The sequence below is a fragment of the Eulemur rufifrons genome, chromosome 3, assembly GCF_041146395.1.
Source record: "Eulemur rufifrons isolate Redbay chromosome 3, OSU_ERuf_1, whole genome shotgun sequence".
NCBI lineage: Eukaryota > Metazoa > Chordata > Mammalia > Primates > Lemuridae > Eulemur > Eulemur rufifrons.
Genome location: NC_090985.1, coordinates 88,736,461 through 88,756,462, shown reverse-complemented (window position 1 = coordinate 88,756,462; position 20,002 = coordinate 88,736,461).

The following is a 20,002-nucleotide window of genomic DNA, read 5'->3' as shown; positions in this document are numbered from 1 at the left end:
TCTAATTCCTTGACTGGGATTTGAACTTGAACACCAGTTTTCTGGGCTACTCTGCCTAGCTCATGTCACTTTCTCTCCAGGGCCCCTTAAGGTCCCGACCCTTGGTTGTCATCCTGCCTCACGTGACAAGCATCCAAGTCACTATGCTGTGAGGTTGAGCAGTGGCACCAGTCTGGAATTCCTGCGACCATGCTCTACTCATAATTAATAATCTTTCAGATAATATATTTGTTTGAACTCAGTCAAGCTTGGTTTTGTCATGCATATGTCCCCCTTTCTTGGGGGACATTCTATGGCCAGCTCGGTTTTAATAAGATAACCCTACTTCCCCCTCATCCCCTCTGGCTTGCTATTGATGTTCCAGCATGTCCTTCTTTCAAGGCCTCTTAGGTTAGGACTCCAATAAACTTGTCCATCAAGTTCAGTTCAATACATATTTATTGATTACTTTCTACATTCAAGAATATGGGGAAAGAAGGGGAAGACTGATGAAATGGTACAGTCTCAGCCCTCCAAGAATTTGTGGTCTGTGTGCAAGACAGACACTTCAAGAGGTAATTTTAATGTATTTGCAAATAAAGAAGAGATTTACCTATCAACTTGCCAATTGCAATATAAGTGCTTGAGTAAAGCTTATTAAATTGCATTCTCTGACATGGACAGCCTTTGTTCCTTCTCTAAGTGTCACTCCCAATCTACCCCATCTCTCGATATCATATCTTTTAATATGGTATCTTCTAATTAACATTCCCTATGTATTTCTTTAGCCAGTAGCAAATTGTACCTTTGACTTCTGCATCTTTGCCACAATCATGTCTGAGTAATATAAGAATCTCTTTGTGAGGGACAAATTCTTCTTTCTTCCATGAAATCTTGCAATACTTAATTAGTGGAAAATAACCAAATAAATAGCCATTTATTGAGGGCTGTTCTGTTAGATAGAATAATTTTTTTGTATTGTTTTATCAGCAAGGAAAATTAAGTAACATTTATTATTATTAACATTTATCAAGTGTCCACAGAGTACTAAGAATGCCTTAGAATAAATACACTGACCGAGTTCCATCCTGTCATGTTTATAATGAGACAAAAACTATATGTAATGATTTTCAAATTTTGATGCTTTCCTCCCCTATTATGATTATATTTCATAGACTGATTTTCCTCATACCCTACAGCTAATGATGATACCAATCTTTCAGAATTATAGCTTCCTTAAGGAAGGAGTGCATTCCTCATGACAAATATTATCAAGAAACATCTGTATAATTTATGTTACCCAGAACCAGTATTTTCCTATATTACTAAAGAGCTTTTATTTTTATTATTTTTTTCTAAGCAACATTTATATACACTTATGTATCTCTTACTATATGCAGGGCACTGTACTAAGAGCTCTGCAACTCACTTAATCCTCTCAGCAAGCTCGTGAGGGATGCAATCCCCATTCTATAAGCCAAAAGAGTGAGGCACATGGAAGTTAAGTCACACAGAGAGTGCTGGAGCAGGCCCCAAGCCTGGCTGGGGCTGGTGGGGTTGTGGAGTCCACCTTCTCAGCCATGACACCTAGCTGCCTTTCCAAAGGTGGCTTTAGACACTTTAGTGCTTGTTAGCATCTCCTGGAAAGGGTAATATAGGAGACCCTTATTTCCATGCATTCCTGGTCCACAGCCTCATTTCTAAGAATTTCACTCCTCACAATTCCTAATGAAGGAGCAACCCTACCCTCCATGTTATTTCTATATATGGTCATGGCCCCACTGACCATAACTGAATAGACCAGTGTGAGAAACATAACTCTACCTGAGCCAATCAGATTCTCTTTCCTTGGAATTCAGAATCAAAATACCATCGGCACTAGAGACTGAGGTTGTATAGAGTCAAGGTTTGCCCAGCCATTTCCTGCAGGGCATGGTCATGTGTGTTCACGCATTTTGGCATGGCACGTGCACTGCTGCAGAGAGAACAAAGACTCCATGGCCATGGAGAGATGGAGAAAATGACTTTGAGTTCTGTTTTCCAGTTCCTGGCTCTGATTTCCTGTAAGATCTACCTTTCCTTCATGCTTTGGTTCCATTGAATACGACTGTGTCAGGATTTCTGTTTGTTGGAATATGGGAAGTAAAAACTCATACTTGTTCATCTTAGTACTTGTTGACAGAGCTAAGTTCATGGACAAGGTTATTCATTATTTATGACCATTCTTATAATCATATTCACCATTCCTCTTTCCCAAGGTTGCCTATAAAAACAAAACTATTCCTGGAAGTCAGGAGGGTGCTTGAAGTTTATTAACAAATGTTCCAGAGAGGTTTTGTTGATAACTCATTGAAAGAAAAGTCCTTGGAGTGTAACCAAAAACACAGATAACTCCAGAAGTTTTCAAGAAAAGCAGAGAGGAGCTCAGCTAGAGAGAAAGGGCCAAAGATGAATTTGGATAAAGTCACATTACTGCCCAGGACTGGCCTGGACTTAGCTTTTGAAAGAGGCAATTCTGTGAAGTAGGAGATAACTGAAGCTAAGGATCGGAAATGACCCACATATACTAGCAATCCATTTTATTTCTCCTTTTTAGTCATGTGATTAATCCAGAGACAGATTTATAATCTTATATGTAAATTCATAGATGGAAAATCAGAACAACTTAATAATTAGAGATAGTCATTAGGTTTTCAGCTGCATTGTTCTGGAGTCTTTATGAAGAATCAGCTCCAGATGGACATATTTCTTACCTTCTTTGAAAATGAAATCAGTAGATTTAAGATGTTCCCCAAATCAGGTCCAGATGAGGAACTCTTGATGTTCTGGTCTCATAAAGTTTTTGACTCAGAAAAATCTCTTCTTTTAGCATTTTTCATAGCATCCAAGAAGCCTCCAAAAACTAATACTTTTGCCCATGGGATTAAAAAAAAAAAGAAATACACTGAGTAATTGTTATGTGCTATCATAAAAATCACAGCACTTGGAAAGGGCCTACAAACAAACAGAATGGAATGTAATCACTTTTCAAACTGAGACAGTTGGAAAAACTGGACATAGAATTTCAATGTCCTTTAGTATTATTCAAAAAATATTCTCTATCCATGAAAAAATTCTAAAATAATCCATAAGATTACCAGCATCGATAAACTACTTCTAGGCTTCTAGGACATAAGTGAAACATCTTTTGCATGGATTTGAAGACTGTGCCAACGGTTTTCCATTATGTCACACATTATGTAGGTGATAAGCCTGAATTGCTTTTGACCATAGCTAATATTAATCAACACTTTAACTGGATGCTCTATTTGCAAAATCATCTTATGGCACTACTTTCAACTTCAGCGTCTATCACAAAATACATTTCAACTGTTTTGCAAACAAACTTTCTTCCAATTAATAATTAAACAGAGGAACAGCTTGCAGTATATGCTTGGAACTAATTTTACTATATATAGTGGGAAATGACAAGCACACATGAAGATGTGACTGAAGCCTGGTAACATTTAAATATTCAGTTTTTCCTCTGTTACCTTGACTAGAGCAAAGTTGGTTCCCAAGGTAAAAACTAAGTGGTCTGCCGGCATATGGTCTAACCTCCATTTGAGTGCTAAAAGCTGGATACTGTTTTTGTGAAACAGATGTTGTTGAGTGCAGCAATGCACAACTGACTCTAGCTAACAGCTGGGAATCCTTCGTGACCCATATAGCGAGAAATAAACATGGTCCTATGCTTGGCAAAAGTGTAAGGAAGCAAATTTCCATTTGTTAAGAGCTTATCAAAATGAAGAATAAATGTTTTTAGCCATAAACTGATTTTATTCACCAGAGTAATCTTTCCAGCAGCTTATGTGATGGCCTCATAATATTACAGGCACCCTTTGCCAGATGAAGGCTGCAGTTGCACTGACATATAGTACAGATGGAAAATAAACATCTGCCTCAATCAAGAGAGAAGACCAAGGACAAGGTTGACGAATATTATCTGGCATGACTATCTTTTCAGGGAAACATATAAATGCTACAGGACCAAAACCACTGGCATCGTCTGGTGTTGTCCTTATGTGGTTACTGACCATGAAGAGAGATGATTAGTATGCACTCTCCAAGGAGGAGTGGTGCAGATGCTCAGGATGATATGATTCCAACTCTCTAGGATCTGCTTTGCTGTAGCCACACCATGCGAGTCACAGAGCGATTCCATTTTATTTTATTTTTTTCATCATTTGGATGCATTTGTTGTTCGCAAAGTTTCCGTTCTTGTCGTTGAACGTGACAAAGAAGGGGAGGAGGGACAAAGAAGAGGAGCTAATTTGGAAAAGATAAAAGCATCTTTTGTCATAGTCGTAGGAAAATGTCAACAAAGACATCAAGTCCAAGTTCAAATGATTTCCTTCAGATGGGAACGAAACTGCAACATTTCGATTGTGAATTATGTTTTGTTACATGGTCCAACTTCACCTTTGACAAAATTGAGTGGCGTAATGTATGTTCTGTGAGAAGGTACACAGGCACCCACACACACGGGTACACACACACTGCCGTCCTAGCACCAAGTTCCTTTTGTCCTCATTGCAACCAAATGATTCATGTGGCACAAATAATATGACAGATGTAGCTTTAAAAATTCAGTTTTATTGCGAGTGTCTTTTTGACTGAAACTTCTTTCATTTTCTGGTATCTCTTGTGACCATATGGAGTTTAGATGGCAGTGAATTCCCTTCTACTAACTCAAACCCTTTTCTGCACCTGGGCACAATTTTGGATAAGAAGATGAAGAAAAGGGAAAAAGTGTCACGCTTAACATACAGAATCAAGTTATGAGTGAAAGGGTACTTTTTCCTTGTTTTGTGAAAAGACAATTTCAGTACTATGATTTTGTTTGAATTTTATTTTTAAAAGTGACATGGTGGAGAATTCTATGTATGGATTTTTGACTAATTCTTTCCTTTGAAAGATAAAGAGACTTACTTAGATTCTGATAATCTAGTTGAAGAAATTATGATCATAATTTTTTTCTACTTCAGAGTGGAGAATGAGTTGAAGTCTCAGACTTCACCACTATCAAGAACAAATATTTACTGAGTGTTTACTGTGTATCAGTTGCTGTACTTAGCACTATATGTACTAATGAGTTTAATCTTCACCCAAATCCTGCGAGTTAAAACATTGTTATTCCCACCTTACAGAGGAGGAAATTGAGGCACAGAAAGGTTAGGTAATTTGTCTTAGTCACACAGCTAGTTCTGGTGCAACCAGCATTTGAACCAAGGGATCTGGTTCAAAAGTCCACATTCTTGACTGTGATGCTACTAGTCATCTAAGAAATTAACGCTCACCAAATATCAAGATGTGTTGTTTTTGTTACCTCATTAATATGAACTCTTTTGATATAGTACTCAAAAACATGTTTCATTTAATTATTTTGACTATATTAGATTTTATTTATTCACAAAGGCAATTTATGACCATTGTAAAGTCAAATAATAAAGAAATATAAAATATAGACAAAAATTAATAGCCTTCTCCTTTCCTTTCAAATCAACCCTCCTAAAGTGATAAATATTATCAGGTGTATATTGTTTTTTGTTAAAAAGTTTTTTATTATATACATTTATGGGGAACAAAGTGATGTTATGATATATGTATACAATGTGGAATGATTAAATCAAGCTGATTAACATACCTATCACCTCAAACATTTGCCATTTTCCATGATAAGAACACTTGAAATTTACTCTCTTAGCAGTTTTGAAATATACAATACATTATAATTAACCATAGCACCATGCTGTGCAATACATCTCAAAAAACTTATTCTTCTGGTCTAGCTGAAACTCTGTATCCTTTGACCAACATCTACCATTTCATCCCATCTCCTAGCCTCTGGTAACCACCAATGTACTTTTTGCTTCTGTGAATTTGATTGTTTTAGATTCCTCATATAGGTGAGATAATGAAGTATTTGTCCTTCTGTGCCTGGCTTATTTCACCTAGCATAATGAACTCCAGGTTCGCCCATGTTGTCACAAATGACAGAATTTCCTACTTTTGAGGGCCGAATAGTATTCTGTTGTGTATATTCATGTGTTAAATTTATACTATTTTTCTACTAATAATTTCTCTCTTTTTTCTCTTTTGTTCTTTCTTTTTAAATCCTCCTATGAGATCATACTTTACACATTATCCTGAAATTTAAAAAGTATATAAGATTATGTATAATATATAATATATTCCACAGGGTATTTATATGTAAGTATAAATATATTATAAATATGTGTTTATGATACATTATAAATTAAACAGATTATGATATATAATATATATTTATATTAGCTATACTCTACTTAACCATTCCTCTAATGGTTGTCATTTATTTTTTAATACATTAATTTAGGGATTTTCCCTAATCCAAGCAATGCTGTAATAAACATGCTTATACTTACATCTCCATGTATTGCTAGTTTATATATATCTGTATAAGAGATTTCCAAAAGTGAGAGTGATAGTTAAGGGATGTGTATATTTCTTCTTAGATGACTTAAAATTTTTTCTTTTAAGTACAGAAAAACTTGACCTACAGGTACACACTTATCTGTAATGATTTCTTTAATTATTGCTTTTTTAGCTTTAGTGAGATACAATTGACATATAGTAAAATCCACCCCTGGAAGTATATAGTTCTATGAGCTTTGATGCATGTATACAGCTGTGAAGCCACCACTGCAATCTAGGCATAGAATTGTTCCACTAACCCAAACTTCTCTTAGTCCCCTTTGTAGTGAGCAGGCTTCCTTCTTCCTTCTTCCTTCTTCCTTCTTTATATTTTTGCCATTTCCAGAATATCACATAAATGGAGTCAAGTAGTATGTAGGCTTTGGATTTAGCATTATGCAGTAAGAATCGTCCACCTTCTTGCTCATGTGAGTACTTCATTCCTTTTTATTGCTGAATTATATGTAATTGTACAGTTATGGCACAGTTTGTTTATCCATTCACCAGATAAAGGATGTTTTGAGGTGTCCCCATATTTAGTGTTTGTGAGTGAAGCTGCTGTATTTGCCTAAATGTTTTTACATGAGCATAAATGTTTCTCTTGGGTAACATATAGGAATGGAATTGCCCGATCATATATGGTAAGTGCGTCTTCAACTTCATGGGAAACTGTCAAATGGTTTTCCAAAGTGGCTGTACCATTTTGCATCTCCAGCAGAAAGGTGCCAGTTCTAGTTGCTCCATATTGTTATCAGCACTTGATATTGTCTGCTGTTGGTTTTTCGAAATTTTCATCATTCAAATAGGCACATAGTGGTATCTCATTGTGATTTTAATATGCAATTCCTAGTGAATAATGATATTGAACATCTTTACATGTGTATTTTTGCCATCAGTATCTTTTCTTTGGTGATGTATCTGCTCAAATCTTATGTTGTTTTTAATTGGTTTGTTTTATTATTTTTGGTGTTTGAACATTTTTGTATATTCTGGACACCAGTTCTTAACCAGATAATGTCATTTGTATTTGTATTCATCTAGTCTGTGGCTATTTTTTTCATTTTCTCAAAGAACTGAAGTTGTTAATTTTGATAAAGTCAAATTTATCAATTTTTCTTTTTTGGATTATGATTTTGGTGATTTATCTAAGAAATGTTCACCCTAATCAAATCTTTTTTTCTATGATTTTTCTAAAATGTTTATAGTTTTACATTTAGTTTACTTTAAATATTATTTAGATAAGAACTAAATTTTACAGTTAGGCTATGACTCATTTCAAGTTAAGATGGTGTAAGGTATGGTTTCTATGTATTTATTTAGATAAACAGGCTGTTGATATAGTGAATTTTGTTGATTGATTTTTGAGTGATGAATCAGCCTTAAAGTAAACTTTACTTGGTCATAATGTATTATCTTTTTTATATAAATTCAATTTAACAATATTGCATTGAGAATTTTTGCATTAATATTCACAAGATATTCACCTATAGTTTTTTGTTGCTGTTGTTGTTCTCATATATTTTCAACTGGTATCAGGGTAATAATGCTGGTTTCATAAAATGAGTTGGGAAGTGTGCCTACCTCTTCTGATTTATGAAAAAAAATATGTGATATGGGAATTATTTTTTCCTTGAATGAATGTTTCATAGAATTCACCAGTGAAGCTATCTGGGCCTGAAGTTTTCTTTGTTGGAAGGTTTTAAACTATGGATTCAGTTCCTTAATAGATATAGGAATATTCAAGTTATCTATTTTTTTCTTGAATGAGCTTTGGTAATTTGTGTCTTTTTAAAAATTTTTTCATTCCATCTAAGTTGTTGAACTAATGGGCATAAAATTTTCTGCAATGTTTTCTTTTTGTCTTTATAATATACATAAGTTCTGTAGTGATGTCTCCACTTTCATTCCTCTAATTGGTAATTTGTGTTTTTTCTTTTTATCTTGGCTGTTTTGGCTATATGTTTATCAAATTTATTGATCTTTAAAAATAACCAGATTTTGGTTACATTAATTTTTTCCTATTTATCTTCTTTTACTAATTATATTGATTTCTTATTTTATCTTCATTATTCCTTTATTCTGATTGCTTTGGGCTTAGTTTGCTCTTTTCCTGATTTCTCAAAGTGGAAACTTAGATCATTGATTTGAGAAGCTTCTTATCAGCTCTCACTCAGCACTACCAGGTAGTCAGAAGTGTTTTTTTGTAGAAAGTATGACAAGATACAGCTGGCAGACATGAATAATCATAGATTTTATAGTAAACGTACATATTCAAATTCCAAAGTTAAATTAAGTCAGCAAATAGTTAATTTCTTAATTTTTAATATAATTTTAAAAGAGCTGGTGTATGTTATTGAACACGAAATGTGACTAAGCTAGATGTTACACATAGAAGATAATGGTCAACATATAATTAGGGGAAGACCTGGGGCAGAACAAATTCACCATCTTATCATGACCAAGTTACAACTCTACTGAATATTAATTTATACCTGAGTACTTCCATATTCCACATAAGATTTGAGGAAGGTCTTAAAGCACTAAATTAATGAAACCAGAGGTATGGGAATAGATGAGAATAGAGTAAAATAGTTGAAGTATGTTAAAGCTGGAGGGAACAGTAATGTTATGTAGTTCAGTTTCTTTATTCTAGTAATCGGAAAAGTAAGGACAAGAGAGGTTAACTGGCTTGGTCATCATGACCTATGTTGTTGCTCCAAAGGCAAGGACCATGTCTCTTTGTTCCTGCAGATTCCCCACAGTGAAGAATATAATGCTATATGTATTATATTACAAATAATGAGAAATATTTAAAGTTGAAAAATAGAAACAGAAAGAGAGAAAGATTTATATTGTTTCTGAAAGAAATGGTTTTCCTAGTTGTGTTTGTGGTGAATCGATAAAAAACAGTATCTGAAAAAAATTGATTAGTCCCTACCACCATTCTTCCTTAGAGGAAGGAGGACCCTACCTTTGTTCTCGATTTTTCTCCAATCAGGCTTAGGTAGGTTTTATTCTGCCCAGAGCAGTATTTTGTGAAGGTGGGACTGAGTGATGCCAAGGCCTCTTATGTTCCTTCCAGCTACACTGGTTGGTGGACACTTAAATAGTAAAGGAAAAATCTTTTTTAAATGTTCGGTATATACTTTGCATGTAAACAAAGTAGAGTATTACCTCTGAAAATTATCAGATTCATTGTGAATAACTCTTAGGCATCTCTTAGAACTCTCTAAATGTTAGACATTTATTGATTGTTAGTATGTTCTCTAACTTTGAGCCAAAAGGGGAATTTTTCCAACTTGTGCTCATTATGGTAATATGTCAGGTAAAAATTATATAGGCTATTATTTAATGAGAAAATGTTATTAGTAGTTTAAAGAAAACTTATACTTTCTTATTTTCCTGGGATCTCTGCAAAACAACCTACTTAGTAATAAAAAACAACAAACACACATGTATATACACAAAACCTCCCCCAAAAAACAAAATCAGCTTCCATTGTGGTAAATCAAAGATTTATCTGGGCCCAGGGAATATCCACTAATATTTTCTGTCTTCTGCCTTTCTTACCCAAGAATTTTATTTTGTTGAGAGACTCTCATAATCCCCAAATCTTTAAAAACCTTAAAAAGAGAAAAATTCCGTTTTTGTAACTTTTTACCTTCCTAGTTTGTGTCTTGATCAGGGTTTAACATTCTACCATTAAAAGATAATTCCATTCACCTAAAAGATTAACCTCTAATAAATTGTATGTGATTTGAAGATGGGCAAGACATTCCACTTTTATTGGTCATTAACATGTTTGTATAAATAGAATTATTCTATCTTCCTTTCTGTGTTATTAATACAGTTTTAGGGTAAAAATTTTCAGAGCCAAGAAGCCACTGAGGCAAGTTTTGATAGGAGGAAATATGGCGAGAGAGAACCACGATTCAGAGTTATACTTAGGAGGGCCAGGCCTGTGCAGAACTGCAGGAAAGGATGATGGTAGCCAGAGGCCATGTGATGGCACTGGGCATCTCAGTGGGTGAGAAATGAGAGGTAAGTGTGAAGATGATGAAGAAGCAGGCACTGGTCACAATTTTGTTTTTTCCACAGTTTTTCATAAGACTAACTGAAGATTAACATTTGAATTGAAGTTTTCTTGAAATAAGCTAGAAATGTGTAATGCAAAGTATCTAGAGATACGACTTTCTTGCCATTATTTTTAGTTTACATCACAAGGTTTGCACCTTTTAAAATCAAAATACATTACTTAAATACATGGCAATTAATATAGAGGCCCTGATCCCAGTAGAGGGATGTAGAACATTTATTGAGAACTTTGCACACACCCAGAAGTGGTACTATAATTTTTCAAGGGCAGAACAAGAGGATTTGTAAGAGCGGTTCTTACTACTTCCTTTTGAACTCACATCTTTGGCTGACACATTGGGTTGAGTCTGTAAACCACTTTCCATAACATGTTATTCCCTCTAGCCCTGTCTAACTTCTTTCTTTCACACTAAGCTTTCCCAAGGAGCAGTCTGGAACCATTTTACTTCCACCTTCTGTTGACTTCTATCATCCATTGGAATATGTTTTGGTTTGGGGTTTTTTTGTTCTGTTTTGTTTTGTTTTTGCCTCCACAACTCTACTGAAACTGCACTCACAAGGAGGGCCCTTCAAACTGGCAAGCCCAATAAGCACCAGTACCGGCTCACTGGGCCTTCTGCTGTGTTGGGCCTGTTGGTGAGCCAGGTGTCGGTGGGCAGGGAAGCATTCTCTAGAGCCCTGGCTCAGCCTCCATCGTAGGCACATATATTAGGTATACCTGACTCTCAGGGTTGGGACCTTCTCAGGATCCTGCTCCTCCTCCAGTTTCTGGGTTCCATAATGATTTGTGTCCAGGATATTTTCCTGCTTTTCCCCCAGGAATAGAGAGTTTTTCCTCTGTTGCCTTTTTCTACCTTTCATGGGTCTTCACATGTATCCTCATGGTGCCATGTGTTCTTACCTCAGTGGCTTAAAAAATGTTTTTGTGTGTGTAGAGGAGAAAGGATGAAAGGATCAGGGCAGGCTTTGAGCCTTTTTCATGGCAGCTTCTGCTCCTCTTCCCTAAAACTCCACAAGGAAGAATTTCTCTAGTTTCTCTCCCTATTCCCAATCTTTCTTTTGAGGTCCACGAAGAAGAAAAGACCCTGCCAGCGACTTTGCCTTTTCCAGTGTTTGTGGCTCCCATGGGTTCTGTACTCCCACTCTAGCACACAGTCAGCATTTAGCATTTTGTTAAAAATTTTAGCGTAATTCTTCTTGTCAGCTTGTATAGACCCTAGTGTGTGCTATAGGTAAGCAGGTCTTGGCATCCTGTTTTTTGTTTTGTTTTGTTTTGTTTTTTTTTTTTGGAAGCACTATCTTTCCTTAGCCTTTAGGTTAATTAATTCATTATTATTCTGTGACATCAGCCTTCTAATATGTTCAAAGAAAAAAATTAATTGGCCTTTTTCTTGTTTTGTACATTAATACCTTTTTCTTGTTTCTTATTTTTATTAATTGGAATGACTGTCTTTGAGCTTTCTACACTTAAAGTAGAAGCCAGAAATCTTACCTTCATTTTTGAAAGACATTTTTGATGGGTATAGAATTATAGGTTGACAGGATTTTAGTCTTTCATACTTTAAAAATATCAACACATGGTCTTCAGGTTTGTATGGTTTCTGGAGTAAATTCTGTTGTCATTCTTTATTCTTCTATAAATAATATGTCTCTCTCCCCACCCCAGGGGAATTCTTATAAGAATTTTTTTTAATCAATGTTTCTCTGAAGTTTGATTATGATATATTTTGTATAGTTTTCTTCATCTTTATTTTGCTTGAAATTCATTGAATTTTTTGGATCTGTGAGTTTGCAATTTCCATCAAATTTGAAAAATATTCTATGATTATTTCTTCACCTTTTTCTGTCCATCTTCTGTTTTTCTTCTGGGGTTATAATCATGTTATATTAATCACTTGGCATTTTCCACAAGTCTCTAATGTTCTTTTATTTTCCTGTTCATTTTTTCAGTGGTATTTTTCTCTGAGCCTCATTTTGTAGTTTCTATTTCCATGTCTTTTAATTTACTAATCATTTCTTCTGCAGGGTCTAATCTCTTAATTACAGTCAGTGAATTTTAAATTTCATATTATTATGCTTTTCACTCTAGAAGCCTTTCATATATTCCATTACTATTCTTATCACGTTCATGATTACATCTGCTTTTTTAAACATATGGAGTATATTCGTGATAGTGGATTTAATGCTATTTGATAGTGTTAAATTGTGTCTGATGATTCTCTCAAGCTACCATTTCTGTCTCTATTTATATTGCTTAATTTATCTCCTGGTTTTGAGTCCTATTTTCCTGCTTCTTTGCATGAATACTGTTTTCTTTTTTGGATACAAGGCATTGCAAATTTTATAATTTATATTTCCTTAAATATTTTTGGGCTTTGTTCTAGGACACAGTGAAGTTACTTGGAATCAGTTTGTTTCTTTTGAGCTTATTTTTAAACTTATAGGCCATGTTCAAAGCCTCACTACTAAGGCAATATCCTTCTAGACTCTCCATGATTCTTCTTACGTGTGGAAATCTTTCCGCTCTGGCTGAGTGAAACCCAGATTCTTCCCAATTCTATTATCAACTCAAGGGATTATTGTACTTATTCGTTTTCTTTCTTATAGTTCTTTCTTTTCTGGTACTTTCCTCCCACCACCTATGTGCAGATCAGTTCTTAGTCAAACACTCAAGAGAAATCCTCTGCCAATCTCTGGATCTATCTCTGTATAGTTTATTTTGCTGAATTATAGGATTTTTCCCACCATAAATTCTAGGCATCTTGGCTTTTGTAAACTCCCAACTCTGTCTCCTCTACTCAGCCAAGTCTCTGCTCTCTGATTAGGCTTCTGCTTGCACTAAGGTCTGGAAAGTTTCTGTGAGCAGTTAGCGTGGGCAACTGTAGGTCACGTCTTATTTGTTCCTTTTTCCCACGGATCACTGTTTTGGATTGCTTGTTGGCGATGTCTAAAAATTGTGTTTTATGCATTTGGCCTACTTGTGCTTAAGGTGGGTGGACAAATTTCATGCCTGTGAGTACATCGTGGCCTCCTAGAGCCTGTTCCATGTTATACTGTAATTCAGAAACTTTGTTTAATTCAAACATCTGCCCTCTCTACTCCAGTTTCTGAGATGCTGGGGGCTGCTGGAGGAAATCATATAAATGTGAGCAATGGTAACACTATATTTTTACAGCCCTCAATTTCAGCTGCCTTCCCAGCACCATTTCCCATTACAGCTATTTCAAGTGCTTGCCAGCCTCTTCAAGTCCCCAATTCCAACATCCAGAATCTTTCTGCAAGCATATTAACCTTTTTTTATAAGCTCCAGAGGAGATTAAGGATTTGCTAATGGAATTTCCTCAAATCTCCTACTCCTGTCAGTATGCCTAAAAACACATCCTTTTACAAATTCTTCCCCTATGCTCATTACATATTTTCTGTCCTCTTTTCTGTGATCTGTGATAGATGGCTTCCTTTATTATATTTTTCTTTTTATGGTAATTTGCTTGTTATTGTATCTTTGTTGTTTTGTTTGATAGTATGATTGTTGCAAATGATTAAAACTTTATGGAAGAGTGAAAGCCATTCCCTGCACATATAAAAATTAATAACTTAGAGTAAAAGTCAGCTGTTGCTATTTTTTTCTGCTTCTGTGAAATTCTCTTTCAGAGGACATTCTCCATAACCTTGTGAATGCGGCTTATAGAGGCCCCTATGCAGACAACTGTTCTTTGAATACCTAGTTCCTCAGTGCTAATCTCAACTGAATGTTCTCCTTTACCCCAAGTCCTCCAATGACTTCTCTTTTGTAGAGTAAAAGCCAAATTTCTCAAAATGGCCTATAACACCCTCTGTAGTCTGGCCCTTCACTACCTCTCATCTCCAATCACTATGCCCCTCCCCACTTGCCTTCTTTATTTCATCCTGGTTTCACTGGCCTCTTTATGTGCCTTGAATCTGTTGGGACCAAGGGAAAGCTTCCCCTCTGCCCTCCGAGGGTTTACTGAAAATGAACTGACAATAGACAGATTAGTAGGAGAAAATGTATACAGGCTTGTTTAATGTGCTTAAGCATGGGAGAATTGCATAAGCATAACTACCCAATAACCCAATAAGGCCAGATGCTTCAATATCCTCTTTCATAGGGGAAGGGGAGATAGGGAATGTAAGAGTGAATGATATTCCAAAGAAATGAATGAGCCCAAAGAACAATGGCCTGGTACAAAATTCCTCTGAGTTCTGGAGGAGGTGGCAGGAAGATGAGGGGCAGAACTTTACTGAGAACAAATACTGTCTTATTATTCAGATAAAGTCTCCCAGGTAATCTCTTGGAGCTGCTCTAAGAAGACTAGATGAAAAGTCTGTTTAGGCATGGAGCCTAGTCTCTTCTCTTCTCCATGGTTAATCTTTCCTGGTTATTAGATGAGATTCCTAAGGAGGGGGTCTTAAGACAATTACATTTCTTTTGGAAAGAAGCCTTCTTAGTCATATAAGGAAATTCCAGAAAGAGTCCCTCTGAATAGAGTGACAGGGAAGCAGAGGAAGGTCAAAGAGAGACTTCGAGACTTGATATGCTTTAGTTCAACATATCAAAGTATCAAAGTGACATATTTTGGGGTATTGTTTCTGAGTCCCAACATATAAGAAGCACATTCAGCACATTTATTTGGCTCTTCTCTTCCCTCAGTCTGAAATTCTCTTTTCCGGAAATTCACATGACTTGTTCTCTCACTTCCTTCAGGCATCTCCTCAAAATTCACCTCTCCTCAAAATTCACCTTACCAGGCCTTGCTTGACCACATTGCAGAAAATAGCAATACTTTTCTGCCACAGCAGTCCTGGCAACATTTCATTTCACAGTCCTTGACATCACCTAATATATTTTATGTTTGTTTGTTTATTGATTGGTTCTTCCCACAAACTATAAGCTCCATATAGACAAGAATGTTCACATTTTTGGTTCACTGTTTTATTACAGGCACCAATAGTAACTCACACAGTGAGCACTCGAAAAATACTTGTTGAATAAATGCCTTGTGTCTCTCTTCAGTTTATATTTGTGGTTTCCCAGAGCACAAACACTTGTGTGGTGAAGTCTGGAGTTACTTCATGATTGGCTAAAACCTCTACTGGAAAATTCCTTCTCCATAAATCCCAGGATTCTCGTTTTCAGCCCTGATCATGAGCCTATATTCACTGTTTCCTTGAAGTAATTGTATTTCATGAGCTTTCCCTGCCATGGTAAGGCAATGCCAATCTATCTCATTAAGTCTAAGTAACTTCAGATCTGAGAGATCAGAAGTTGATTACTTCCTTCCTTCTTGTGTAATTGGTGATTTAAGACACAATAAGCTTTGTTTACCAGGAAATGATAACCATAACTGAATTACAAAAACCTTGCTATTTGCCTAAGAGAAACACTTAAGTAACCCTTATAGATTCTTTCAATTAAAAAAAAAACTATTATCTGCTACATATATACATAAATTTTTAACTTACATAAGCAGAATTATAATTTATTTACCATTCTTCACCCAACCTGCTTTCTTTACTTAATCATCTATTATTAAAATTTTTCCATGTCAATACATAAAAAATCGATTTATTCTCTTTAATGTTCGCATAGCTGCCATTTTATTTTTAAACTCTCCCATTGATTTCCACTTATGGATCTTTTAACATCATTGCAGGGAACATACTTGTACATATGTTAGGTAGATAGCAAGGGATTCTGGGTCCTCTAGGGACGAAAGTGGGTGCTGTGGTCCCCAGTTTAGTCATGCCCCACCCTAATCCTCTCCATACCTGGGGTAGGAGGGAATACTCTACAAATGTTCCAATCACAACTTAGTGTGCCAGCTGCAAAAGAATGCAGAGGACTCTCTAACCCACAGGCCAAACAGCATAGGTATCACAGAGTCCAGAAATTGACCTAGAACAACCCGTATGCCTAGTTAAGACTCAGGTCATGTAATTCCCAACTATCCAATCGAAGTGGTTCCATGGTGACATCTGAGCCATGAAGGAAGTCCTAATCAGGGCACTATAAAACAAGACTGACACCATAATCATTCCCTTTTTGAGCTGTTCCTTTGGCTCTCCCTTTGCTGGGATAATGGGTCCAGTCGTCATCTGTGGCATATGTACCATGCTCCGTAAACTGCTATCTTGCTATTCCCCTATATAATCCTATCTTTCTCTCCTCAATTAACCTCATTTCTGTGCTTGCCTAACTTTGGCATGTCTGGTCATTCTTCAGCCATGGGTGTACCAAGAACCAACATTTTCAGAGTGAAACCTGACACATATACCTTTAAACAGTTATTTCCTGAAGAAAGTATTAAAAGTAGAAACTCTCAACCAAAATGTGTGCATATTTAAAATTTATTTTTGTTGCCAAATTATCTTCAGTAAACTGCCAATTTATACCCACATCAATAATGCAAATGACTTCATAGTTTTCCATATTCTCACCATCACTGGGTCTCACTGATTTTTAATCTTTTTGCTATAATAGGGAAGGTTATTTTATTATGTATTTCATTCTTTTATTTTGCATTTCTTTGACTAAAATCTCATTTTGCATTTTTTTGATTAATAGTAGAGTTGAGCATATTTCTTATTTATAGTATCCATTTGTATTTATTCTATGAATTTCCCCTTAGTGAGCCTTTCTTATTTTTCAAATAAATTGATTAAAGTGATTTACTTTTTAATACATGATTAATTTTTTTTCTTTTTTTGTTTTTGCCTTTCAATTTCAGAATATTATGGGGGCACAAAAGTTTTGGTTACATAAATTGCTTTTGTACCGTTTGAGTCACAGTTATAAGTGGAAATATTTTATGTATATAGAATCAAGCCAGTTATTTAAATCATCTGTATTGGCCGGGCGCGGTGGCTCACGCCTGTAATCCTAGCACTCTGGGAGGCCGAGGCGGGTGGATTGCTCAAGGTCAGGAGTTCGAGACCAGCCTGAGCGAGACCCCGTCTGTACTAAAAATAGAAAGACATTATATGGACACCTAAAAATCTATATAGAAAAAATTAGCCGGGCATAGTGGCGCATGCCTGTAGTCCCAGCTACTCGGGAGGCTGAGGCAGGAGGATCGCTTAAGCCCAGGAGTTTGAGGTTGCTGTGAGCTAAGCTGACGCCACGGCACTCACTCTAGCCTGGGCAACAAAGTGAGACTCTGTCTCAACAAAAAAAAAAAAAAAAACAAACATCTGTATGTTTATTTATTGATTATTTGACCTACCAAATTCTAGAATGATTTTCAGAAGTGTTCCATTATCACCATGGCTTTATTGAATTCTCATCATATTCTTAACAGCTTTTGTTTTGTGTATTACAATTCAAGGTCATTGGATATATAAAAGTTAAGACTTTTGTGTGCTTTTGATGGATTTTAATTCCTTGGCTGGTCATTTTCTATAGTACTTAGTCATTAAACAGTTTTTTTCCAAAATGTAATGTATCTTGCAATTTATCTTCAGAAGTTAGAGTATTTCCTAAAGCCATTTTGGTTTAACAAATTAATTTTCTTTGTTTTGGATCCTTTTCCTTTGTTATCATGCAGGGCTTATCTGCAAAGTGTGCTTTCTTCTTTCCTTGATTTCTGTGTTCTCCATTTTTAAATGCCTCTTCTTAACCAGCTCTTTCCAATAGTCCTATAATCCTGCCAAAGTTAATTTTAATCAAATAACAGAAGGAAATAAATATAAGCAAACCAACAAATAACTCCCTTTTCCAATTCCTTACTTAAACTTGAAAACTTTTCTAGTTCTCACTTTACGTTTTTTGCCTGTTCATTGTCAAGTTGTACAAAAGATAGTATTTAAATCCACAGATTCCTTATACTCACCTTTTCTCTATTCCCTCCTAAAATCTGGGCTCCTTCGTCAGTTCACTATGATATCTGCTCAGGGAAATGTTATCAATTTATACCTAAATTGCCATACCCAAATAATTCTCTTGGGGAAATACTTTTACAAAATCCTTTTGATTTTTGCGACATATTTCTTAGACTTCTGTGCCACTTGTGTTTCCTTAGTATGCCCTTTACACACCCAGGTTCATCTGCATTCATGAGTGCGTTCACCCATATGTGAATCATCCTGAGATCTGTATCTCTGATGTAAATTTCTCTCCTGAACTCCAAACACACAGAATTCTGGAGAGTCTGTATGGGTATCAACAAGAGAAGCTGAGAGAACCCCGGTAAAACTGTACTCATTATCTTCCCTTCACTGTACTTGATCCAGATTTCTAAATAATACTTGAAAGCCTTTGCTATATCTATTGGATTGTAGGTTGGTTCCCTTCTACTTCACCAGTGATATTCAAATGGGAGCTTGAGGGATGGGAGGGTCCATAGTCTCTTAGACTCTTAAAGGAGGTCTATCTCCAGGTTGGAATTCACTTCTGGAATGTCTTTTTTTTAATTTCAGCATATTATGGGGGTACAAATGTAAATGTTTAGGTTACATATATTGCCTTTGCCCCAATTGAGTCAGAGCTTCAAGTGTGTCCATCCCTCAGACGGTGTACACCGCACCCATTAGATGTGTGTATACCCATCCCCTCTTCCCCCCCCCCACCTGCCCAACACCCAATGAACGTTACTACTATATGTGCACTTAAGTGTTGATTGGTTAATACCAACTTGATGTTGCGTACATGTGGTGCTTGTTTTTTCACTCTTGTGATAGTTCACTTAGTAGAATGGGCTCCAACTCTATCCAGGATAATACAAGAGATTCAAAGGAAAAAAAGACATTCTATAAAAAAGACATCTGCACTAGAATGTTTATAGCAGCACAATTCACAATTGCAAAGATGTGGAAACAATCCAAGTGCCCATCAATACATGAGTGGAATGTCTTTTCTTTATGAATGTGAAAGCAGGAGAAAAACAAGGCAAAAAACTAATGTTGTGGGCAGTAAATCAGATCCTTCAGGGCAAGGAGTGAGAGTTATTCACCTTTTAAAACTAGCATAGTACCTGGAACATATTACATAGTCGGTACATGCTTCTTAAATTAAACTGAACCCACTCTTGGTTGAACCTTACTCATAGCTTGAGACTTGATTCAATGGTAGGAGAAAAAGATCAACATTTTTCATAGATAATCCTTACCCTAAACCATAGAAAACTAAAAGTGTTCTACAAAATTGAAAAATTTTATGCTAAATTTGGGTGCCTGTAGGACAAAAATGTTGAAATCTAAAAATATAGTCTTAATTTCCATTAATGTATGTAATTTTACTTTGTCAAAGAATCAAATTTATTGGCTCATTTAACTTGTAGATATGTCAACTTTATTATTTGGCATGCAAAAATATGTCATGTTTTTTGACCCTAGTGTTTCTGCTTCCTCTTTAAACACTGTTGATTCTTTTACTGAATGCCCTAAAAGGTTCTGCCAGTTTTAAACCCAGGAGGCTGGT